The sequence below is a fragment of the Ischnura elegans genome, chromosome 9, assembly GCF_921293095.1.
Source record: "Ischnura elegans chromosome 9, ioIscEleg1.1, whole genome shotgun sequence".
NCBI lineage: Eukaryota > Metazoa > Arthropoda > Insecta > Odonata > Coenagrionidae > Ischnura > Ischnura elegans.
In genome coordinates this window covers 31156869-31181448 of record NC_060254.1, presented here as the reverse complement: position 1 = coordinate 31181448, position 24580 = coordinate 31156869, and the positions used below count along the sequence as shown (strand labels likewise).

The 24580-nt window shown below is 35.3% G+C and overlaps 1 protein-coding gene across 5 annotated transcripts in view; it reads right to left on the bottom strand.

The window, feature by feature from the left end:
• LOC124165987 (syntaxin-binding protein 5) overlaps nt 1-24580 on the bottom strand; it is a 598839-nt gene that overhangs the window by 58989 nt on the left and 515270 nt on the right. The window lies entirely within an intron of this gene.

The following is a 24580-nucleotide window of genomic DNA, read 5'->3' as shown; positions in this document are numbered from 1 at the left end:
CAATTACAAATTTGAGCTTAACAATGAGTCATCGTTCACTCCCCAAAGTTCAATTTTTGATGAATTCACATCCACCAACTTGAAAGTACATAGAATAATTCTTGGAATGACTGGAATGTGTAGGCAAAAATGAATGAAGAAGGCTATTAAAGAGTTAATTTTGAAGTTTGTTTAGCTATGCCCATAACATTTAAACAAAATAATATTGCTCACATCTAAAAACGAGGCCCATTAAAAACACTCAGACACATATAAATAAAAAAATGTATCTATTAAAGAGGATGCCTATTTGTCTGTCACAAATGCGCAATTAGTTTCCGTACGGCTGCACGGATTGCGACCAAATTTAGTAGATAAGTCGATCTCATTTCATCAAATCCCGTATTGCTGCTTTCGGTTGCGTCCTTTGCGTCGTTTTTTTATTACCGTTTATTACGTCACGTCATACTACTCCTGCGGTTGGACATCCTACCGGGTAGGCACACCTCTTGACACGCTCAAAGAGAAAACATAAAAATCCGGCCATTCGACCATGAATTCCAAGTTTCATGTTTCCCACTTCTCTGGGTACTATCCTTCTCTAGCAACGCCGGATAGTCTGCTAGTGAACAATGAAGTCAATGCGTCCAGCCTCTCAAAGATTGATTTGAGTTTGATGGGTAATAACTAATGAAATAATAAAGATCAGAATATCGCAAATCGATAAAAGCAAAAATATCATTCAGATATAATTAACAATGAAAATTAAACTGAAAATTTGTATTTTCTGTTTCGCTTTCATCTGAGTACGTCGATGGTTATCGGAGATTTTTGTCTTCAAAAACGTAATTTAGATCTTTATTTTTGAACTGACCAGCTATAAATATACTCTTTAATGCCTCAAGATATCAAAATTTCAAGTTTCCCTGTGAATAGAAAGAAATCCATTCAAATTTGTATACTAACTTTCCTCGAAAGTGCAAATTCACCGGGGACATTACTCGGAAAGTACACAGGCGTATATCATTTGGAGAAGAAAACATGCATGAGATAGACTCATGGGAAGAAAAAACAGAGATCATGACAGAATAACAATGCAAAATAAATTTAATAGCAGAGGAAAAGCAAAAAAAAAAATTGATTGAAATGTTTCACGTCGTAATAACTACCTTACATTTCCGGAATATTCAACAGTTTTTTACAAACACGATCCAAGCAGAGATAACTCACGTAGGACAACCGCATTTTTTATCCTATTAATTTTAACTACCCTCCAACAGCGATTAGTTTGCATAGAAATAGCCAACAACTTATATTGTAAACTCTGGAACATTGAAACGAAAAATTTTCATCCGCGGTGAGAAAGGGAATTTACAAACCAAATCGCTCGGAGAAGAGTGCGATTGGTGTCCCAAGAGAATTTCTATAAAAAAAACAAATTTATTCCTCCGCGACCGAAGCCGCAATGTTTCGCTCAATTGAAAATGCACTGCATTTCGTCCCACCGGAAAATGCAAGCGGTCTCCATCCGTGAATAAAACAAATATCGGGTGGGCTCACGAATTTGACGGATCAATAGCACAGCGCAAAAGATATCAAATTCAGGGTTTTCATATTGGAATAGATCGGAAAACGCTGATCGAATTTTCGTTTTAGTCGATTTTCCGCAATGGAAGCTTGACAAGTGTACTTTTTGGGTAAACTTAAACCATCATCCATGGCAGTTTTGATTAAGATAACTCAAACAAACGAATTAAAAATGGTTTTTACTTAAACTTTTTCTTCATCTGCAGATTTGAACAGGAGATAATGCGAACATTCCACTGAGAAAAATTTTTCCCCTTGACCGGGATTCAAATGCAGATCTCCCGATTTCCGGTCATGTGCTATAGCCAGTTAAGCTGCCTAGAGGTCAACCCCCTCAATGGAAATGGCTAAAATACTCGACCGGATATCGGGGAATCCATGTTCGAATCCCGGTCAAGGCGAAAGATTTTTTTTTCTCTATGGAATTTTCGCACAATTTGTGCATTGAGGGTTACTCCGTAACGCTACCACCGTGTTTAGTCTTAAATTCGAAGGCAATGAGTTAAAAATCATTTAAATGTGCCTAAAATTGTGAAAATTAATTCACATGAATTTTAATGTGAGTATCTGAGACGATAAACAGTAGAAACCCGTGTCCATTATGATAAAATAAGTCAAATAAACGAAAAAAAAGCTAGTTGCGTTGCTGCAACGTTAATTGACAATCAAAAACGTAAAATTTCCATCGAGTAACTTATAAAGAATAATTGCATTGAAATTTTAAAATAAAAATTAGTTACATTAGCTTTTGGCTTATAGTAAATTCAAAAATAAGTTTTAAACAAGCTGAAAAATTGCATTAAAAAGATAATAAATCAGTATAAAAGGAGCGAAGAACAAAAAATTGGCATGAGCAACAATTAAACTCATGAGCAAAAATAATTATTGCTCATGAGTTTAAATCAGAAAAATATGAGTTTATTACATTAAAAAAATTACAAAACGGTTAAAAATAAGGTGTTTTGGAGATGTCTTTAAATGAGATAGGAAAGCAACGAGTCTTTAAAAGATTTAGGATATATGTATAAAAATTGGAATAAAGAGAAATAGGATACGAACACGGAGGAGAATCACTTTAGAGATACATAAAGGTATAGAAGACAAGGAGAGACGAGAGTTCATAAATGTAGGCAGGGAAAGCAATGAAACAAAGAAAAGGAAAAGAGAGACAACACAAACAGAACACGAATGGGATGAGATGAATCCAAAGAACGAGAAACTGTAGGAAACACAGAAAAAAGAGACAGTAGGTAGTAGACCGGTCAATTTGGGAGTCATGTAACACAAATATTTGGATTAGTTGAAGAGAAATGGAAATAATCGGTACAAGGAGGAGAAAAAGATTGAAAAGAATGAGAATTTATTTTAAGAAAGTTTAACGTAGATCCATATATATATAAAAGAGGATGCCTGTTTGTCTGTCCGAAATGCGTTTCCATACGGCTGCACGGATTATAACAGACTTTAGTACATACTTGCATTTCATGCCCACAAACTCCGTAGTGCTACTTTCGGTTGCATCCAACGCGTCTTATGCGTCGTTTTCTCGTTACCATTTGTTACGTTACGTCATTTAACTTATTCGATTGGATATCCTACCGGATAGGCACACCTCTTGACACTCTCAATGGGGAAACATGACAATCTTGCTACGTGACCAAGTAAACTACTCTAATCTATTGATCCTCTCGGTGCAAACCTTTTTGCTGGAGTATGAGTTCACAGAACGTTTTTGGTCTACATACATACGGACACACATTGTGATCAATGTAGTGGAGCGGAGTATAAGCTGATCACGTGAAAAAGTAAAAACTCCAACAGGTTGAAATGCAAGATGAATAGTATATTTCAGAATAAAATACCAGTAGAGAAAAAAGTAACTTAGCCATTAATGATCAAGACTATGATTCTGTTCAACTTATTTTTTCCACAGTATTGCCCACTTGGCATCAAAGATAACTAAAGTAAAGAAGAATAAATCGTGGAAAAATGACCATGAATATCACAAATTGAGTGGAAAAATTTGACAATCCAATCGAAGTTAAATTTAGACATAATTCATGGAAAAAAACATTTTCGAACTGACAGCGTAAGTGCCCGATATTTTTCATTCCAATTTTTCGATAGAAATAGGAAAGATGAAGAATAAAGTGGTTGAAAACCACTCTCAATTCAAACGTCCAGAAGGATTGGAAGCTTCACTTATAAATGGACAACCTTCCGCTCATACGCATGGCTAAGTTGCCTCACTCACTCATGCGACCGACGGACCGGAGAGATTGAATAGTATGATACGTGACCGGAATCCGTATCAATTTGCGTGTCGATGCATGCATAACGAGAAACACACGCAGCGGAATGACCAACTCGTCAAGCGCGACTGCACGATGGATATTTACGGAACAGAAAAAGGGTAGTAACGTATATATATATATTGGCGTCAAGGAATGGAAATAACTTCCGCTCAGAGAGACAGTCAAGTTCAACACTGTAACATCCATGAAATCCAATTTGAATCCTTTGTTAATTTTGTTGATAATAGAAATTTTAATGAGCAAATAATACCATATCAAAGTTCATGATGAAAAAATAATGGTGAAGTGCGTACTTTTTTAATACAAAAACATATCCGTTTTTTCGTAAATAAAAGTGGTCTATTCCCGGTTTAGATTTCATAATTAACGTACAATCCTTCCACACACTGAAGCCAGAAAATATTTCTCATATTCCTAAAACCATATGAATCCTTATAATTTGTTGAAAAAGACTGCAATGCAGTTTAAAAAGAATTCAATTACAAAACTTAAGTAAAATTGAAATGAAATAATGATGAGAAAAGAAGTTATCAAATTACAATGAATACGTTGCGATATCTAATTTTAAAAAAATATTGCAAATACATATTACCTTCGCGCCTTCTTGGCTTATTCCCGCTGATAAGTTCAAAAAAATGTCACAATCTAGGCGCTATTCTGAAGATATTTTGGTCAACTCAGTACTATGCCGTGTATTCTATCTATTACTACTAATTATTTCTGAATCATTAATTTTTGACACAAAGATATGAATTATGAAAAATACTGAGATACACATTCAATAGCTTCAACGGAGTCATACATGGTTACGACGGAAATGACTGGACTGACTTTCATGTAAAATACCTTTTTCCAACAAAAAATTAAATTATACGAGCTGGGAATTATGTCATAGCGTTATTTTCCAAATACATGAAAGTCAGAAAATAATACGAAAATATGAGTTATATGACTAAAATTATAGGTTTAGAAAACGTAAAAAAGGCCAAATGGATCCGATGGCTTTTGCAGTATTAATAGATTAATAGAGTATGATGGACCTGAAGGAAAGCCAGGCGAGAGAATTCCAGCGAGAGCAAACACCTATGATGAGGCAGTTGTGATCAGTCCAGCGTGAAAAATTCAGAGAGGCTAGTTGTACATCCAATCTGTCTTTTGTGCGGTGTTTTTCGTGCAAAGAGCCCTCAATTCAAGCTTAAGGCCTAATAGCATTAGTGGAATAGTTTATCACGAGCCACTGAACATCAAAACATTAGCACTGATTCCAGTTTGCGCAGAGAATAGCCTAAGAGAGTAGCGTAGTTGGAAATCGACTCTTTGAGGGGAAAGGAAAGTTAAAAGGGGTTTTAAGTTATTAAACCCTTTATAAGTACCCTTACATAAAGTACACTTCAGGACGCTTATTTTTTGAACAATGAAGGATTTTCAACTCAGTACGAATAAATGTGTAGAAGAGTAATAAGTTAGAGTTCCTTGTAATATTTCTTTAAACCGTCGATGATTGCCCACATCGAACCTCAATACAGTTAAGTTATACGAGAGGCACAATGTTAACTAGAATAATATACGCGAGTGTTTCAAATCAAATATTCAACGACGGTTGCAAAGTTAATTTTTTTGCAAACATACATCCGGGAACGTAACATTAGGCTAGTCATGGCGTCTATAAACCGACAAATCTTGAAACAAGAAATATGCCATCCATCATAGAAAACGAAAAAAATGTAGAGAGAATAAAACTTGAAGAAACGGATTATTGTAATGCCTTCACCAAAATGTACACTATCAAAACATTGCAGGAGTCATCTACCCGTTTATGTAGTATATAATAGTAAAAAAATAGTTGATAATATGTAATGACCACGTCAACCATTTTAGCATGAAAAAATAAAGGAGGAGACGGAAATTTAACTTCAGAAGGACGAAAAATTGCTGCATCTACACAGAAATATTCAATAAAAATATTGGCAAAGTCGTCTTTCTTTATGTAGCATGCCATGAGTAAAATAATAAGTATGTAAATAAAAAATATCGCAAAAGCGAAAATAAACTGGAACTTTGACGTCTAACATTTTGCATTAGTGTGAACTTAAGCACCATTAGACAAGTATGTTAACAGGTCACCATCACTTGATATGAAAAATACAGCGGAGAAGCAGTAGCGGATACAGGAAAAAATCAAGGGGGGGCACAAAAGATATCTTGAGCTGCCTTTACATTTATCGCAATGAAAAATAATCCAGTCCTACGCAAATTTTGAAAAATTTTTATTTAAACTGATTATACACTTATACTATACAATACCATCTAACGATAAAAAAGAGTTATTAACTGTGGACCTGCAATTTTAGGCAATGAAGGCGGGCCCGCAAAGGGGGTGCGCGCCTCCCATATGTATCCGCCACTGAGGAGAAGTAAATAAAAGCTAGAGGAAATGAAAATTCGTAAATATTGAAATTGTAAAAAATCTAATTGAAACTTTTACTAGATAAAATTTTGAATATCATGTCATAAGTCATGGATGAATAAGTATAGTTTAAAAAAGTAGTACGTCATCACCAAAATATATGAAAAATACGAGTTCAAATTCCGGCGGCGGCGGAGATTTTTCAGAGACAGTCGAAGAGCGCTTTGTGGAAGGCACCTAAATTACAGCACTCAGACCGTCGGATGGGACGCTAAGCCGAGGTTCCCTTGGCGCCTTTCGCTCAGAGCAGGCTAACTGCTCTAAGCAGGCAGGCTGACTCCGGGTTTCCCTCCACTCTTCCTTCCACACCCATCCCTCACGGTGCAAATGACCAAAGCTGTCGATCTCCTGCACCAAATATCATCTATCCATCCATCAACGCACTCATTCAACTATAATACGACAAATCCTGATACTGCAGAGACGAAAATAAAGCTTGAGGGAGGAGTTCTGGTAGAGGGCGGAAAGGAAAATGAGAGTAAAATGTTGGAGTGGGAGGGAGGGGATTGGAGAGGTGTGGAGGGCAGGTGAAGGACGAGGGGCGAGAGAAGAATGGGGACAAATGAGGGACGGAGGCGCAGGACTCGAGAACTAAGTGAGGGGAAGGGTCGCTTGAAGGAGATGCCGAGATGGCATTAAAGGAAGGAAGAGAGAGGATTGACGGAAGAGAGAAAAACTGTATTTTACATTTGAAGAATCATATGAATAACGGTGATTAATAATAATATTTTTATAATAGTAACACATATTCCTTATTTATTTGCACATTGATTTAAAACCACATGCCAATAAACATATTGTAGTTGCTTTCGCGAAATAGTCCAACTTTGGAATTGATGATATTTCTGACGTGTGCACAAAAAATACTTAAAATATACATAACATACGTGACAAAAAAGAACATAAATTGTAGAAATTATAACCCTGCCAAAAATCATCGTGTTTGTCAATAAAAATATAATTTTTTGTTCTCTGATAATTACATTCAAATAAATACATAAAAATCATCGTGTTTGTTAATAAAAATAATTAAAATATAGTTTTTTGTTCTCTGATAATTACATCCGGTTGGAACGTTGTTTTAAACAGCTTAAGCAATAGCAATCGGTATCATGTCGTAGTATTATAATAATTGAAATCATTAACAAATGTAAAGATACAACAAAGTAAAATATACAGATAGGGAAATTTTTATGGTGACAAAGAGCAAGCTTCTGGTTTCGATGATGATTTAAGACTAAGGTTATGCCACTGATGTTAAATTTCCAAATATTCTTAAGTATTGCTTGACCACATAACATTCAAAATTGCCTCGTTTCACATGGACGTCAACGTTGGAATTCGCACTAAAACATGCTTATACCAATCGAGGTAAATAATTTTCCTCAGCGAATCTAACCTATGCTAGCATATATTCCTAGGCATTATGGTCAGTGTAGGCAGTTCGAATCAGTAAACGTCACATTACCAAATTGGAATGGATCACAAATCCGTTATTTTCAGCAGAAGAAATATTAAACAAACATTTTACTATAAACATCTTTAGAGTCGTATTTTGCTTACATAACTTTATTCATATCTCCAGAGAGCAGGCTAGTATGGCTTACGACCTATGCAGATAATTTCTGAAAAGAAAACCGGCAGCCAACGAACCAATACTACAGTATAGGTTCAGAATTAGGAATCAACCTAAATTCCCATTATTTCCTCCTCTGGGAAACAAATACCTATATAAAAAATGAAACCTTTGGAAGAGAACGTAATTCGTGTTAAAATTTTATTATTTTGAAACTCCAAAACCGGTGACATTCAAGAGCCCCATTAAGATTATCCTATCACTTCTTCTCCAAAATATATTTTTTCCGTGTCACAGAAAATACGTGGCGATAAATGGAATGCAATCCAATTACAAGGAAGGTATTTATAGATTTAAGCCGAAAAAATACACAAAGCTTTCGTTGCACATGTCACATTCTATTGTGACCCGAACAAAAAGTAATTTCTCCGATACTAATGATAATATTCTATGCTTCATGGATAGCGTGCGTCGTGAAAAACTAAAAGACACATGCGTATTAAAGATTTAGGAAAACTAGAGAGGTAAAACTGTAAAGAGAACTTAGCAAAAATATATTTCAATTTAAGATACATTAACTTTTCGCCGAGTATTCCATCAGTTAAAACCTCTAGACAGTTTACTTTTATACGATACGATATCAACTTTAATTGCAGTTTTATTGCGATTAGCAGTAAAATCACATACAAATATATCTTTCATTATGCGTTTTTTAACCAGAAATATCCCGAATAAGCAACATGTTCGCATAAAAAATAGAGAACTACTTAAAAATATTATCTTTCTCTAAACTCCTTGGCTTCCATATCATGTAATTACTAGTTTAACTCATTAAATATAAGAAAAAATGTACAAAATTTTGTTGACGCATCCGAGGTATGTTTTTACCTATCTAGTATGAAAAAATAGCATTTACTTCACTTCAATATTTGTTCTCTGTGCTTGATTGATTCAAATGCCTCGTTATATAGACTTTTTACCAAATTAGTCTAACATGAGGGAGAAGTTATTATCCTTGCGTTCCGAGAGAAAGAGAAGTGAAGTGAAATGAAAACACCTAAAGGAGAATTTAGGACCTGAAAGAGAATTTGATTACTGAATTCCACGATAGCATATTGAGGGCATGGGGTCGTGGATTGAGGTCTGATATGTAAATACGTCAGACTCCTTCATTATCACTGCTGGTTTTCCCAGTGCCATGCAAACACATGGCAAGAAATATGTATTTATTTTCCACGATTTGAAGAAGGTAATCCTCATGGGGGTACTTCTGCTTAATTAATTCAGCACTGAACTTTTAATTTAAACTACTGATTGCCGCGTTAAATATAACTGAAATAATTGAGAGAAAATGATGGAGAAAAAAAATTAGATGAGATTTTCGGGATTTTTATCGGTTCACATCCGCAAATTGGAAATAAAGTAGGATTTAGGAAGAAAACAGTCGTTACAAAACATTAATATTTGCAATACGTTGTAAACGAAGATTAACTACGACAGTGAAAATTACCCCAAATATGATAATTATTAGCCACATATCTACTACAGACATCAAGGTATGTAACTCACCGAACTAAGACTGGTCATAAAGAAAAGATAGGCCAAGGGAAGTATCTTTCCAATTAGGTATTGACTGGAATGAAGAATATAGTCTAAAAGTAGAAAGATTTCGTGCTTTCCCGGCGAATGGACTTGGTAAAGAGTTCTCGGGATCGCCACCGGGTCAGGAACTCCATATCTGCCAACGTTTCGATGACCGAGTCGGACATCGAAACGTTGGCAGATATGGAGTTCCTGACCCGGTGGCGATCCCGAGAACTCTTTACCTAGTCTAAAAGTAGGTGCCATTTCCATCTTTGAGCACGATAAGGTATACATGATGTACCGAGCAAGTAGGAATGAGTGGAAATTGAATTCCTCATATAACGGAAGCTTACGGCTAACACAAAAATAGGAAAAAAAGAATGCCAAGCCATTTTCTGGGTAAACGGAAAGATGCACGATGAATGTAGTTTTCTGAAACTTCATCGGCCAAACGAAACATAGAAAATTTTGGGAAAAATCACTTAAAACCGCGATACTACCCATTTAGTAACTGACCAAAACATACATCAAATGGAGGTAACTTAACTATTCGTAACTCTTCGCACGATGAAATGAGAAAATTATAAGTTTCGAATCTTCTTATCTAGACTATCTCCACGAAGACACGGTAACAGATTTTTTTTTTAAGAATCACAATTTTAATACACTTACCTTACTACTATGAAAATCAAGTTATTATACGTGATTTCTTTTCTCAATTCAAATTACAAACTTCATCCAGCAGAGTGTTAAATCCGAGAAGGCCATAAAGCGAAGATGAAACGAGAGAGAACGTAGAACGAATTCCATCAAAAACTAAAATGAAATAGCCCTCACGCGGAGCTTCAAGTGCAAACAGTTGAATCACGCAATCATCTTCGGTTTCCCAATCCAGAGACGTGTGAAACATTCAAATTCCAGCAAAGTCGAATTTAAATTTGTCCCATTCCACTAAAAATTCAATAAAGACTCTTAGAATTCAAAATATTCGAATGTTTAGAATAGCACTGATTTGAATATCAAATCACGGAACCATACAAGAATATTTGGACTCCATTCTCGTTTCCCTCCGATAGAGATGCGAACGTTGTTTCGCGAATCGCGATTCACATCTTTATCGGTGCTCAGTTTATGTGGTCCTCTTACTGCTTTGGTTGTTTAATTTTAATTCGGGTAAAATTTTACGGCCCTCTTCGGATCCACAATTTTGATCGATTCGATTTTGAGGCTGTATATAAATCCTATCGATTTGAAATAGACGCGATAGATTCGATAGAGGTTTATTACAGTAAGTATTTGACCAGAAAATATGGAAAGAATGGTAAGCAATCATGCAATGGAAACTATGCAAGACAAAGGGGAAAATTTCTACACTTACAGAATTCAAAATTCAAATCTCACAAGGTAGCGTTTCAGGCAAAGAATTTCTTATCCCCAAATCCACGATTTTTTGGTAACTCACAGTAGTATACAGAATGTGTGGCTAACTAACCTATCACTACTACTGATACATACTACTATTTCCGATGCAAAATATGACTGTGGTTTGGGGCTAACTTACGCAAGATCAGCTTTTTAGTGATGATGTACAGGCAATGTTTAGTCACTGAATATTTCATTTAACACTCTATTTATTAGGCCTAAACGTAATAACTCTTGATGTTTAATTACTACCTTTTATACTCATGCTCACCCTTTAAAACAGACATCCAGTTTTGAAAGTTCAATGTAACATTTATGAAATACAAGTTTCGATTTATTTGCGTCCCAATGAAATCATTTTATGCTATATATCATGGTAGACAATTTTTTCACAGCTGTGGGCTCTAAGCTTAAATTATCACGGTAAAGTCGTGCAAATATACTTTTTCAAAAGCTATTTTCTTACGTAAATAATTGCCATAAAAAATAAATGAATGCACACTGTAAATAGGCACTCTCTTCACAAATATTCATAAATACACAAAAATATACGGTTTTCGAATAAATATTGGTCACTATAAACGATGCGCTTCATGCCTCGTCGATCGCTCCTATAAATCGAAGTATCATTTACAATTGCAGGTCCTATAGCTTTATTTAGGAAATTTTAATACGGTCCGATTTGGATCAGTTATTCAGCTAAAATTCAATTTGGGATTGATTCGTAAATTTGATTGATATGAAAAAACGAAATATTAGATACAGAAAATATTCCCCCAAAAATCAATTCCGGATAAAATTGCATACATTGTAAACGGAAAACTTCACCAATTTGATTCGGATTGAACAGGAGTCCACCTGAATTTTCCAAACTCTTCGCAGAATTTTACCGTATAAGTGGGGAAAAGTCAATTTCAGAGCCGGAGTGATTCAGCTGCAAAAGTAGCGCCTCAAACTTGAGTTTAAAATATCCGAGACCCATTCTCACTTGGCAACGACAAATTAACGAGTTAAACTTTGGTTACTTTATTTAAGTCTTAATGATTAGTACATGGGTTGTTTGGGACTGACAAATTATGTAAATTTCGCTAACGATGGAAGGAAAGATTGGCTGGAAAGAAATTGTCGCATAACAAAAGGAGTCATCTAAATCCACACTAAACGCCCGTCATCTACGCAGTTTATTCTTTGTACTTTTCATACAATACCCTACTAGTTATATTAATTAGTGATTATTTTAGAATGTAATACAAATATGGGGGAAATTAAAATGCGCACAGTCAACGAATGAATTACGAAACGTGATGTGACGATAGTTTAAACCACGAAACACCACACTGAATATTAAAACACATTAAAAAATGTATTACGTTGCATACTTTATCTTATTTTATTAGATTCTCTACCGAAGCATAGAAATAATTTGCTAAAAAGTAGAGATAAGAAGATAAATAATTCCTGGTGGCGAGGAAATGATATAAAAAAGCAAGTTTTACAGCTACTTTAATAGACATTACGTTTAAACTGTCGTTTCTTACACATGTTATTCGTATTAAAAATAAATATTAAATAGAATTAGAATAAAACCACATAAAAGTGGGATACAAGAGTGGGAATAGAGATACATATGTTATAGAATTATCCATAAAAGAAGATAGATACATTTGGTGGGGTTATTGAAAGACAAAATCCTTCCTAGTGGCTTCTTTAAAGACAACGACGAATGAACCCCTACCTTTGATTCACACCATTATACTGAATGTGACCCAGCCTTGAGAAAAAGAGAAGGTAGCTAAGGAGGATATGGTTAGAAGTGGTAAGTCGGGGGAGGGAATTCCATCTGTGCACTTGGATTTCTAGGGAAAAGTCACGAAAGAGCACGAACGGCCTTGCGGTGAGAAAAAATGATTTTTTTCCAAATTAAAGCAAAACAGAAAATAAGCACGTACTATAAATAAAAAAGGCGGTCAAGCCGGCCGCAGCGCCTGTCGCGTGCCCCAGACCCAGATACAAACCCGCGACCTTTTATAACTCGATTCCACTTCGCTCAACGTTGGATGGTTATATCAGAGTGTGCTTGAATAATTTTTGTGCAGGTAGAGCTAATCGCAGCTAGAAACCCTAATCAGTTCAGTTAGTCCTTCATATGGTGAAACAACAACGAATAGTTAAAAATATTATTTTATTTTTTGGGGCACACTGAGAAACTGATTTTTAATGGCTTTGCCTTCCCATTCATTATATAAAAAGTGAATATTTATCGCTGCCTAAATATTTGACCACTTAAGCGCTACATTTCACGAAAATTCAGAGGAAAATGAGAAATAAATGTCTATGAACAATAACCAATAGCAAGTTTCAACTTCAGGAAAAAACGATAGCATAACATCAATATTTTAAGGTAATGACTTTAAATGCCGATTAATAAGGCCAGATGTTCATCAATGCCCACGAAAGGTCAAAAAGTTTGATAACATGAGACTTTCAACATGTAGTAATTCTGGCGGCATACGCCACGGATATTTCCCATGGAAACAGAAGATCACTTAATTATTTGAGGAATTATGGCCGAAAAATATTGTAACCATACCTTGGATTATTCAATGACCATAACAAAGATATCTTCGTGAATTATTTTGATACGACAATAATTATCCACTGCATATTAACAAGATTTTGTAAAAATTGGAAGAAAATCTCGATTTTTGGACATACCACCTTCGGAACCTACCACCTTTTTGCAGTATCCCTAAATATCCAAGAGTCGGAATTGCCTCATTAGCATTCCAAAAACTGCCATTACCGACGCTTTAAGTTGGCGAAAAGGAAATCTCACTGAAACGTGTCACCTTAGTAGGCTATTTCGGTGACGTCATTTTAAGCAGAGGTGTAGCTGAGACAGAAAATGGACTCTTAATCTTTGGCCAAGATGCATGAAATGACGTTACGAGTAATGAAAACGTACTTCGGTTAAATTATTCACGCTCTACAGCTGAAAATAAAGTGTATCATATCAATCTTGAAAGCTTACTCTTATTATTTACCACATCAATAACAATAAAGTACAAAGTAAAATATGAAATAAAATACGTTAAATATTTTTCGAGAAAAATGCAATTTTAAGTTAGCGTAAGGGAAAACCGAAAATAGGATAATCAAACGACGCGACGTGATGGCGCGATATTGTTGAAAACTGGAAACGAGGGGGATAGAAAGAGATAGCTACTATCTCTATAAAACATATGTACTAGCATAAAATTTACCGTAATAGAATCAACTGTTGCAGGGAGACAAATAATATCCTGCTTTAGGGGTGTAAAGAAGGAACCAGGATCGCGTCAGAAGTATTCGACTGCCAGGGCATGAAAAATTGGGAAATGGGGACGAGAGAAAAGAAATAAATTCTTCTCTCGGTGAGGTGGGAGGGACAAGGGTTGAGGGTTGCACGGAGGGACATGGTTGAGAAGAAATATTGGGGGGAGATTGGAGGTGAAGGGCAGGCGAGGAAGGTCCGAAAAGATTTTTGGACAGGGGAGACAGAAAACAGGACGAGGTAGAAAAATCACTCCTTTTAATTCTTAGGGAAAGAATAATGGAAGGGAATTAAAAAGAGCAAGAAATTCCTATAAAATAAAGTAATTTCTGTATAGTACCTTGCATTATTATATCATCTAGGGCCTAAAATAGGCACCAGATAAAATTTACGTAAGATAAATCCCTTAAAGCATATGATCAAGTGACGGCCGGAAATTACAGCTAACTGAAAACGAGGGTGACAGAAAGAAAAGGCCACTTTGTTACTAAAAACATACGTACTCACGTAACATTTACCCCATTAGAATCAAATTTTGCGGAAAAATAAATCAAATCCTACTTAATCCTGCTTTGAATATGAATATTTTCCCGCCAGTCTTACACCAACACGATAATCCAAATAACTAATTCGCCACATTTATTCTATTGTTGATTGTGATAGATTTTGAAAAAATAAAGAAGCCGATATATATCCGTTTTTCATTCAACTTCTCAATCAATGTGCCACAGAAAATCAACATCCTTATCACTTTTTCTGATAAGTTACTTATGAAACGAAGTCATGCGCGTGCCACCGCATCTCTGCTTCTCTTGGGTTTAGACGGTTTAGACTATGGACCTCGTGTGGGGTTCTTTATTGTTTAAACTGTTGCTATCGATTCCTTCCTTAATTACCAGTTTCAGTTTTTTTTGTGATCCAGTAACTGAGCAAAAACTCTGGTGGTGAGATAATGGTTGAATGAGGATTTTGGAGGAGGTTGAATTTTTCGTTGTAACTTTTCTACGTAATAAATTCTATTGCCGAATTAAAATTTCGGGCATTTGGAGGAGCATAAGAAGGTCTAATGCACACATTCAATGAAGTTGGTCCGGAAACGATATATCGGTAATTTTCATAAAGATTTTTAAGAGATGCCCTACTAATTGTACTTCCTTGACTGACGGCCACAAAAATTACGCATTATTTTCTGAAAACTGTCTTTCGAAATTCTCATTTTTTTAAATTTCTTATTCCGACACTTGTCTATCCATTGGAAAATGTTGATTAATGCTGTAAAACAAAAGTAGTTTTGACAAAAAAGATAAAATTCTCATTTTATCTCAACAATTACGATGAATAAAATTTAGGCTCTCCACCAGACCAATTTTTGATTTACCAACATATGAATGTTGAATAGGATGGTTTCCTATTATTTTTTATTGCCTAAATCGAAAGATTTTTACTCCTGGAGTACGTATTTCTCGCATTTAGATTTTTAAATTACGATATCTATTTTTCGCGATTAAATGAAAAGTGAAAAATTTCAAGCGCGCGAAAATGCGACGGGTAAGTATGAATGCCGGGAAATCTCTTCGTGTGACGTATTTCTCGTTCCCGCTGCCGCCCTGTGAGGTGACCTTGAGGGAGGCTTGAGCGCTGATACGACGCAGGATACTAGCGGGTAGCTGAGTACCCTGCTAGCTGGTAGCGCTTGGCTTAAATAAGGATTATTAATACCTTATCAAACGAAGAAAACTTTCCGACCTTAGCCAGTTTTAATAAGTGATTATTAAGACATGTTTCCCTGAGCTCTGCACCTCATGCAGGCATTGGTAATCTCAGACGATGAATAACTCCTATCTACTCGTATAGAAACTAGGTCCCTGTGACGTCACGTGGAGTGGCATCGCGTGGGCGCCAATCTGGCCGTTTTCAAATGAGGTTAAAAATGGACCATTGCCATTCGTCTAAACCGGTATTTCTGAAACGAAATAATTTGTATATTATGAACACACTAATGGTGGGTAATGAATCGCAACCAATGCCTTTCGTTTTCTTTGATGAAGGAAACTACCCTATTGAAGTAAAATAACGTTGGTCACAGGAAAAAGACTCGACTCGAACAGATATAAGCGAGTGTCACATTAAGAATAAAATGATCTAATCAATCACAACTCTGTGCCTTCGTTTTTCTTTACATCCTTTCACTTTTTTCCAAAGACATGTAAAACATATATGTATTGCATTGCGTAGCGGAGAACCTACCTCCTCAAATTCCCTCTTTATCAGCAATAAAAAGCTATGAAAATGACCTGGATTTACAACCCCATATTTAATGCGGTGGTTTTAAAACCTAGATAACCCTATAATGCAATAAAGATTTAGGATAATTGCTGTTAAAACCCGTTTCAGCCGGCCACCATCAGGTGATTACGATGATGGTTAATTGCTAAAAACTGTTGTACCTACAGTGAACTAGTGGAACTCACAAAATGTACAACTTTATACCAAAATGGATGTTACACAAAATGAGAACGCATTCATTGCTTTAAGTAAATAATTTAGGCTTCAAATTTTTAAATTTCATGGTTGAACTAATGCATAAAATTTGCACACAATTAAAAAAAATGCTTTTAATCAGTGACCGCTTTGGTCCAACGGCGGACATCAAAACATGGTGACAGCTTATTTGTATTTGCACGGTTTTAAATAAAACTTGTCTTCAACTGAGGACCGAATCCGTTAGTGGATATCATAAAATTGAACAAAAAACGCCGGCTGCTAAAGGGAAATTCTGAAGGAGATCGTGCATCAAGTTTACTTATTAAGTTAGCGGTCAATATATTATATCCAAAACCCCAGATTCTGATGGATAATGCTTTGCATCACGCAGTTGCTAGCCTTTCTCCTTAAATTGCCTTTTTCAGCAACGTAAATCTAGGGAAGACGACCGAGATTGACACCTATCTGGTAGGTTTGACACGTATAGCAACCAATGAAGATATTAGAACGGTGAAGGTGGTGACGGAGGAACGCAAGCTATTATTAAAACATATACCATATATTTGTTGCCGTTCATAGATAATTGTACTCGAAGTATGTATTAATACCATACTTCGAAATTCCATGGTATTCTCTTGTGTTCCTCTGGTGTAAAGCGTCTAATAAATCTATTCGGGTTATACATCGAGTGATTATTGATATTATTGCCTAAGGTTCGAGAACCGAGTCTGTTGCCATATTCAGGGCTGATGGGAACCAATTCAGTTCTTGAACTACCAATACCAATGTAAATGACCACCCGGTGGAAGACCCTAGTGGCTTTTTAAATAGAATAGATTTTGCTTAGAATTCATCTGAAGAAAAAATAATTACGGCTCAATTTAGATAATTAGAGATATTTTGCCCAACGGATAGATATGAGAATTCGTTTTTCCCGCGAACCAAAAAGGACTAATAGATGCTATCCGTAATTTCCTCAGAGCACTTCCATTTTATTTGTAAACGGCCTTAAACTAAAACCCCCTTCTACACGCCTCTTAGGCGGCTTGTGGGGTATTATGTAGATGTAGAATTTACTAAGTCTATACTCCCCGTTTGTACTTCGTTTCAAAAACGTTTCAAAAAGACTGGACTGGCGACACTTATGCTCTACGACTAAATGTGACTATTTCTATTATATTTTGTTATCCGAAGGCCACAAACATCAATTAGGGTAACATCGTAAAAACAAATTTGTAAACTATTCAATCAGGAAATAGTATAATGGAGAATACTTTTAAAATATCGTCTATGAGTGCTTCCTCTTACTGTAGTTAAAAAATTATAACTAATAATTGAGCAAATTTATCATTCTTCTTGATTGAACATAGATTATAGAAAAAAAATCCACCAGAGTAATCAAATCCTGGAATACAGGCGCTGGAAATTATTGAGATCAGCAAATGCTTGGCGTTGAAAAACATACCGCCCTCGGCGATGGAGGTGTAAATTCCTAGTCTCTCAGACCTAAGATCCCGGGTAGGAGTCCCGCCTGGATAGACTGAGTCGATCCAGGTCATGGATGTTCGTTCACGTTTATCTGTTAAATGTTGTGATAAAACCGATTTAAAGGCCAATTAGAGCTGTTTTCGGTGGTGTACCAATACATAAAAATAAATACAAAAAGAAATTTAAATTATCTCCAAGCGAATAAGTGGCGCCACTCAATTTATTGCGAAACTTTTTTGAGTCTGTTAGTACCCCAAACCTGTATTTGAAGACATCCCTTCCATTTACGCCCAAAAGTGTGTTCCCTTTAAGGGGGCGGCAAGGGGTGGGGAGACGTGGACTCTCTCAGCCGTCACTCGTCCTCCCCTATTCGGACACTTGCCCTCCCCGCGGGCCATACCCCTTCCCTAATCCGCTTCCCTTCCTCCTGGCCCCTTATTCCAGACGCGCCCAAAACCCGAGACAACAATTACTTTCCCGGGCGGAGGAGAAGGGAAAAAATTTAAATTCTTACGAGAGAGAGAGAGAATAAAATAATACACTCCACTCCGAAGAATGAGAGGCAGGGGACGAAAATTTAACGAGATCGAGAGAAAAAAAAAGAGATATGGGAACAGTGAAGGAGGAAGGCCAAGTTATTAAAATAAAACATCTACCATACATGGTGAACTAAATAGATTAAATAACTTTAGTATGAGTACATTCTAAACTTCATTATTAAAGGTATATTACAATAGGTTTTCAATTATTCATAAACATACAGTTTAGTAACAATTTAATAAAAAATTAACCTTTTTAAATGGTAATTTAATTCGAAATGTCTCACAGACGTGACTTATTATCTCCAAGTTTTTGAACCGTCTAATGAAATTACTCATTTCTAAGAACTGTAATATTATATCAACATATTTTGTTAGTTCACACATATTACCATTGGATGTACTCAGAGATATAACAAATTCGTAATTCCATGGTATAAAAATTATCCATGATATTCATTGGTAAAAGAATACATTATTTACAATGCGGACAAAGGAAATCACAGTACAATGTAGTCATAGAATAATTTTTGAATGGCAATGAAATTCGAAAGTTCTCATTGACATAATGTCTTATGCAGCTATTCTTTAAATTTCTTGATGAAATTACTCATCTCTGAGAACTGAAATACTTCATCAACGTCGGTATTCCATCAAGATACATCCTGCACTTCGTGCAAAAAATTTCTACGTACTAAACATATAAAAGCATGAAAGAAGATTTCACGGAAAAATACAGGGTAAATTGGAACAAAAAAAACTCCTTATATCACCCAAAGAAAATATTTAGTTATGTGAGTTATTTTCGGGCTTGTGCAAGGGAACGTAATTATAATCAAGGAGAGGTAGCAACAAAATTCAAAGGTAAAAGGTCAATGAAAAACTTAAATTCCAAGCAAAATTAAAATATTGTTTAGATATGTATGTAATTATATAAATGTATAATTACATAAATAGCTAATAACATAATTATATAATTAGCTACATAATGAATTTTTGCTAGGTGATCATTTTTATAGCCTTGATGTAGGGAAAACAGAAAGCCTAAACTTTAAGAAAGTGGAATTAAATGCAAGCGCAAAAATTGTGATCTATAGGACGATTAAAACTATTTGCAGTCACATAAATATGGAGAAAGGGAGCTCGTATTCACACAGCAACGAAACTCAAATATAAGGGTTTAAATTTCTTAAAACGAAAAATGACTCTATGCAAATGTTGCTAGATGTTGAAAGACCCTTGATCTCACCCATCTCGGTAAAGGAAAAATAGACTTGAAAAATGTGAAAAAAGAAGTATGGAATTTTATTCAAGACCTAAACTTCTAAAGAAACCCGAACACGAAGATAAAAAATATAATTATAGGCAATGAAATATAGGAGAAGGAACCCACACTTTCTCTACATGCCTCTTTCTTAAAGTTAATTGATTTATTGCACTTAGACTCAAGACCTTGAATCCTGAAGAAACCAGAAAAATTGAATAAAAAATCAATTATAGGTGGAGACATATGGGGAGATATTCGCTCACTTGGAATATTCGACTGACGCTAACAGCTGCTGCACCTTTCATTTCCACGAGACGGCACTACGCCATCGCTCTCAATATGTACCGCGCCTTTCTCGACGCCGCAATTAAACGCACACTCCAAAAGTGGGCGTGGCTCAAGGCTCACTCGAATGGCACCCAGAGAGCATTATAATTCGCGATATTGGCGTTCTTGGAGGCGAGATTGCCGGTGACGCAGATATGGAGGTTTTTCGCTTGGATCCAGGGACGCAACTTGAGTTCATATCTCTCAAGGTATCCGCTATATCCAATACTTAAAATTCCATGACAATTCCAGGTTTATCGGTTTGGAATAATTTTTTTACTTGCCTTCAGTAAGATTATTTATGCCTTCATGCTCATCATTTCCACTTTCTTCCTAGGTTTGCACTTGTTTATTTAAATAAATTTCCTCATACGACATCCAGGTTTTCCTTTCACCTTTTCCTTGGTCGATCTTGACTCCTTTTTTCTATGGAATGATTGCCACTTGCCACTTTCACTATTCTCTATTTTTCCTCTCTGCCTGTATAATCATTCAATTCTAATTTTCTTCAACGAACTAACCGATTAACTTCTTATCACCTCACTCTTGCGAACCCAATGTCTTCTTATCACCTTATTTCTTCATCAAGAAATTGGTACCTTCGAAATATACTATTAAGCAAGTCATTTTTATTATTTCACCTTTCAAAACAGACTCAAAGGTTCTCGTTGCTGCGCTAGGCAAACACTGCGAGTATTAACAACGGACGAGCTGATATAAAGTGACCAACGTATGTAACATGCCTATAAATTCAATCTAACGGAGAACAAATTTACTCATGAGTAAATTTAAAATATACTTGAATTTCACAACTAAACGAGATCGAAGTTAATTGCAGACTATGAACCAATTATGGAGTGAAACTTAGGTGTCAAATCGTGTAAAATGTTACGCACGACTTTTCGAAAAATGTGAAAAAAGCCGGAGGATGAGGACGAAATCATCCCGGAGGATGAGGTTTTAAAAAAATACCGCGTATCAATTTTAAGGTAAATAACCTTCTTTCATCGCACGCGATTTAGAGGACACTTCAAGTAGTGTACGTTAGGTGCAACGCACAAATTGTGAACCACCAGGGTTTTAAGTTAAATTAAAAGCTAATTTCGGCATGAGAAGTCTTCTTACTTCCAGCCAAAAGAGACCCTTCACGCAAGCTACAACTACTGCACGAAGTGTAACGGATTGAATAACCCGACTTGGAATGGAATGAAGGAAAAGTTGATACATTTTTGGAATAAGTTAAGGTTGAAGGTAGTTAAAAAATAAAGAGCATACTAGTTACTAAGTCACCAGAGTTGTAAAACGGAGAAACGAGGAATTAAGAAGAATTTCCTGAAGAAGAATGATAAAAAGTTATTTATTAAGCTATATATTCTTAAGAAAAACTGAGTTTTTAAATTTCTTCTTTTTTAGCAATATTTTACTACAAAATTATAGTCAAAGGAAAGACTATCGATTTCAGTTCAGTGCTAATGCCGGGAAAAGAATAAAATAATTCCAATAAAACATGCACCCGCCTTATTAACATACTTTTATGGCTACAGGTGGTATCACTGGAGCTTCTTTTATATAAATGAATTATTTAACTACTTTAATAACCAAAAATATTAAAGAAAGTATTTTACAGTTGGTTTTCTAGGAAATATCTATAAATACAAAATTCTAATCTCGTGTTTATAGCGAGAAGCACATAGATGCAGTATACCAATCCTATGATAGTAATGCAGTGAAATTTAATATGAACTGACAGAATAAATTAATTATAATTCTCACTAAATGTAGCAATAAATATCCACCTTTAAAATTCCCTTTTCATTAAACAACGTAAAAAGCGCTTTAAAAACAACTTCATAAAGTAGAAGAATGAATTCTATTTCAAAAATTTTATGGAGAACAGACGTACAGGTTATATTTTCAGTTTGAAAGTTAATTAGGCAAAAAACTGTAACCAGGAAATTTCTACATATCGACCTGAAAATGTTTTTATTTTAAATCTAGTCTATTCAAGAGGTGAATTGAGAAAAATAATCTTTTTACAATATTAAGCCAAACTTTTTCATTTGTGTTGAATCAAAAAACAACTTTAAAATATCCTTAAAATGGATTCTCACGTCAATTTAAAAAGAAACTTTGGAGGACCTCAGAAAAGTCCTTATGGCCATCAAAATATTTTTTACAGATAAATAAAAAATCAAAAATTTACCCATTTGGGCTGGTTCTATGATCAAGGCTAAAGGATCCTATTTTCATACTACAGAGTCCAAAATTGTAAGTTCAAAAAGATAAAATTATTGAATTAAATCATTAAATGATTACCTCGCTGACGAGCCTAGTTTCAATCCCATGGAATATTCTAGGCATCGATCACCAAATTTCATTCTGTGCATTTTTTATTTAACAGAGTAACTATATGCAATAAAGGGAACCCTGAATAAAACGAGACGACTACTTAATAAAAAAATAAAACCTTCAGAAGAGGCTATTACCAGATTACATTAATCATAATTAGTAAAGAAAAACTTTGAAATACCTTAGCCATCAATTCTTAATCGGTGGAAACATGAATTATCCGGCGATAAAATCATATTAATGATCTCATGATAAATCTAAAAATAACAAAAATATTAAGATATAAGAAAACAGCCTGAATGCAAGTTGCCATGGAATAAAACGCGTGGCGATTAAGAAATCTGAGTTTTTTTCAAAAATTTTGAGTGGTCAACTGACAAACTTAGAATATCATATAAATAAATAAAAAAACACCGAACTTTGGCTGGATGAAATCTACTAGATTGCTTCGCGTGAAAATAATGGATAATGCACACACAGAAATAACTTATCAGAGAAAGTTGGGCCATATATAAAGTAATAACATGATAAATGGAGAGGAAAATATGGATTTCTGATTTCCTATTGATATCGTGTATCTGCGACATTACCAGAATCGGAACTTTATTGCCGCTGCTTTTGGAATTCAGGTCAGAGGAGGTCACTGAAACTTTCCAGACCGGAGCCCAAACTGTGGCGCCGACGCTGGGTAGCAATTAGCCAGCTGTCCGTCTTTTTTCCGATTTCGATGAGCCCAGAACAGCGTAGTAGGCACGAATGTGTGACACATGATAACCTTCCCGAGTGCAAAGCAACCAAAACGGAAATTACTATAGTCTAGAAACCTTAATGCAGTTGCATAGCCAGATAACGGCTTCGGGAAAGGGAGGAGATTATTTAGTTCTTCCATCACTTCCCAACAAAGACAGTGCACTTAAAAAATAAAATTGTACAATGAAAATTAAGATTCAATAAATCTTCATACTTTTGCCTCATTTTGATGTTAAGATAGCGTGTATACAATTTTATTGTGTAAACCTAAATGCCAGACCTCGATCAAAAACACGTGTAGCACAGACTCTAAGTAGCAGTTAAACACGCAACAACCTTGTTTAATGATTTAAACAAATTTTAGGCCCTAGTCATAGTCCAGAGATTTTCAGCATAATAAGAGTATAAGTATGGCTAACGCTTAGTGGTATATTTCTCTCGGGTTATAGCGAGAAATTCAACTCTTTAGCCCATTCCGAAATATGACGGTTTACGGCAAATACATACATAACACACTTACGGAAAATATTTAACCAACTTCAAGGAACTCAAATATCCATGGAAATTATTTGAAACTAAATTATATAAGGTTTTAAACATACATTAGACAGTTACCAACAGTTATAAAAATAGTAATTTGAACTTGTAAAACAAAAAATAATACAAAAATATACCCAAAAAAATGTATCCCTGAAATTGTGTTGTACACATTTGGAACCATTTCCTAAATTGGAGCAATTTTATTTTAAACTTGGTGTCTTTTAAAATTTGTGCCATAAAACAAAAAATGAGACTTGGTGACATAAGAATGATCCAAGGTCATTAATGTCAGAGTTTCCGGCGTAACTCGCTACCCAGATGATGTAAAAGTACTTGCTCTTGCTATGCTCTAGTTAAACCCGGGTCGTACATTAAAATATTTAGGTGGAATTGAATTGTTTAATTTATTCTGTTTTCAAGGTCGAGGTCATTATCATCACAGTATACAATTCAAGGATTGGTTAAACTCAACATTCCACTCCGCTCTCCCATCAGATAAAGTTTTCTAATTTACATATTCCTTTTCTTTTGCATCCAAAATAATTTGTCTGTTTTAACTCATGTCCCACATAACTCAATGGGGGTCACGAAGT